Here is a 3396-nt window from a genome sequence, read left to right as displayed (position 1 = left end):
CTATTCAATTTCCAGTCTAATCAATTAACATTTGCTGGGGGCCTGGCACCACCACCTCCCACTGCCACATGCCAGGATTGGGCTCTGGGCACCCAGAACCACCACCTCCTACCTCCAGTGCACCAGGATTGTGCCCTAGATACCTGGCACCACTCCCTCCTGCCTCCATGCACTGGGATTGTGCTCCAAGGCCTGGCACCACCCCTTTCCATCCCCGTGAATGATGATTAGGTCCCTGGCACTACCCCCTCCAGTTCTGTGCTTTGGGATTGGGAGCCCCATGCAGTGCACACAGCCCAGGGTTCCCATGAATCTGGAATTTGGCAGCAGGGAAGAGATACCAGCGCTCCTCTGTCCCAAATTTCCAGATCAGTGGGGAGCCCTGCAAGCTGGATGGTGCAGTGCTGCAGGCTGAATTTGGCCCATGGGACAGGATTTGACCACCCCTATTTTAATAAATAAGCAGTTACTAAGTAATACTTAACATGTTTCCTTCATAAATTGCTGATATTGGCCATATTAAATTGTTTCTTCTGTGGCAGTAATTTGTTGTATGGGATTTTCTTTTCCTTATTCTCACCCAGGCAGTGAAGTGTAAGGATACCATGGAGTGTAAGATGTGATTGAATGGTAGTTGCTGTAACTGGATTTATTTGCCAATGATTCTTAAGAGCTGACAAAAAAGAATGTGTGGAGACACTTGAAGTGCGGTGCCACTTGTTACCTGTTTCTGGTTTGTTTTTTTCATTACTTTTTATTTCTCCCAACTTTACCTACTAGTATTGTCTGCTTATTTGCATAACGTCAGAAGAAATGGGTAGACAAATAATAGGAGTTTGCTGTGTTATCCTTAGCAAATGCTGCACTCATTTTTGGCTTTTGTGCACTAATTTATCAGTAAAGGAAAATGGAAACCATATCACAATACATTGCAACTTCGTGTGAGAAGATGCAGCATACCTCCATTGCACTGCAATACAAACATATTTTTAATATCCTCATTTTCTGTAATGCAGAGAGTCAGATTGAAAGACAACAAAAAGCTCAGTTCTTTCCTGAGGGCAGCGACGGATACAACAGATGCAACTATTAAATGACACTGATACAAGCTGCTACAATACATGATTCTGTATAGAACTAAGTGAAGCAGCTGCTCCAGCTTAACCCTGCTTCATGCAGGGGCAAAGCTAGGGTGATTTTAATTCACTTGTATCACTAAAGAATCATGAAAACATAATTTGATCATAACAGTTGCTGTGTGCTCCTGAGCAACAGCTCCCCCTCCTCTTTTAATATGGATAAAATGTATGTTTGTCCATATTTGGAGTTGTGCTGCATTAGTTTATCCTGCAAATTGTTTCAGATTTATTATGGATGCAGCTGAGAGGGGAATTTAGCCCATAAATTATTTTTTAACAAAAAATTATGGGAAGGGACGTCAGGAGATTGTTTAGCTCAAGTCCTTGCACTGAGGTGGTATCAAGTATATGTGGTCCGTAGCTAGCAAACGTTTATCTAACCTGTTTTTTTTTAAGTCAGGCAGGAGGCAGGGTAGATTTGCATCTTGTAGGCTAACTAAATCAAAGATGTATAGCATAAGTTCATTTCATCAGCATCTCATGAAGTGAGCTCAGGCTCATGAAAATTCATGTTAATACATCTTTGATATAGTTAGTCTAAAAGGTACAAATCTTCCCCTGCCTTCTGCCTGTTTCTTAATAAAAACTCCGAGGAGCGAGATTCCACAGCTTCTCTACATAGCCTATTCATGTTTTCCTTCCCTGTTGGTTAAAGATTTTCCTAATATCCACACTACATATAAAATATATGTATATATTTTGCTGGGTGCTCGGAGCCATCCCAGCATGTGACAGAAGGCGGGGGATGGTGCCAGGCCCCCAGCAAAAAAAAGGTGTGTGTGTGTGTGTGTGTGTGTGTATGTATTCTGGCCAGTGGGCCCAATCTGGCATGTGGAGCAGGCACGGCCAGGCCCAGATCCTGTTGTGCAGTGGGAGGCCAATCTGGTATGTGGGACGCATGCAGCCAGAGCCTGATTTGGCAGCACGGCAATGGCCTGGCTGGGCCCCAATCTGATCACATAACAGCAGCTAGGCCCTGATACATCCCCATAGCAACAGCCTTGGCCAATCTGGCCATGTGAGTGTTAGAAGTTTCGTGTGGGGAAAGGTGGTGGCAGTGTTAACTGCCACTGCGTCCCTGCCCTCCTGTGGAGAGCCCTGTGGGCAGATGCTATGGCTCAGCGAGCTGGGGATTGAGCACCCCTGTTTTATAACAAAATTTTTGTGTACTGAGAAACTTATATTCTCATCTGCCTTCTCTTGTCTCAGACCAAACACACCCAATTATTTATGGCTAGGGACAGACATTAAAAAAGCCTGAGCCTGAATTCATTCAATCTTTGCAGGTTAGTATAACCTGATGAGGCTAAATCAGTTTTGTAACTGGACAGACATCCCAGAAATGCAGACATATGCCTGCAGTGGTTCAGCCTAGAAGCTGGGGGGTGCTCGAGCAGCCCTCCCTTTCTTCCACAACATGGAGCTGAGGGGGATGTGGCCAGGCTTCGGCAGGACGTTATAATTAGCCCAGCAGGGAATTGATAAGTGTTTATCTCCCAATTAAGAAAGCAACAGAGGGACATTACCAGGTACTTGTTCATTCTGCCTGTTGATTCAGCATGACCGTAGCCAGCATGTGGTCTACTAGCTAACACACAGACACCTCCTCAGCAAGGCAGAAGGAGGGGGGAATTCCTGCTTAGCAAGGTGTGGTGAGTGGGAGGGGGAAGCAGCCCACAGTGTCTGGTGCTCCAGCAAGGGAGCAGAGGGGAGGGGCCATCACTGCTGTGAACCAGAGAGACCTGCCCAGCCCAGAGAGCGTGCTAGGATGCTGGGGGTGTCTGGTTCATCTTAAACCAGGAAGGGGTCTGGGACAGACATTGCATAAACCAGTTTGAGCCAAATCAGTCAAGCCTGGTACTACTTTCAACCAGGCTTATCTCAAACCAGTTTTGGCCATTCTCAAACAGGTTTATGTGCACTAAATATCTGTTCTGTTACAGGTTTAAACTAGTTTCTGATCACTTTAACTGGTTTTGGTGTAATGTCTGTCCCTAGCCTATAGGCCATGCTTTCTAGACATCTCATCATTCTTGTTACTCTCCTCTGGACTTTTCCAAAGTTGTCTTAATTTTGTTATTACCTATAGGCTGTAGGGCTATGCGAAATTTTGCTGAGTGTTTTGTTTCGAAGCTGTTTTGACATGTTTCCAGCTCAAAACAGCGAAATCAAAACAAAATTAAAAAGCTTCAAAACAGCTTCAAAATGAAATGAGGGCACTTGAAACATTTCGAGTTTCAAAGCAGCTCGGTGGCAG

This window comes from Gavialis gangeticus, unplaced genomic scaffold, assembly GCF_001723915.1.
Source record: "Gavialis gangeticus isolate Ggan-Ray unplaced genomic scaffold, GavGan_comp1, whole genome shotgun sequence".
Classification (NCBI taxonomy): domain Eukaryota; kingdom Metazoa; phylum Chordata; order Crocodylia; family Gavialidae; genus Gavialis; species Gavialis gangeticus.
This window is presented reverse-complemented; position numbering follows the sequence as displayed.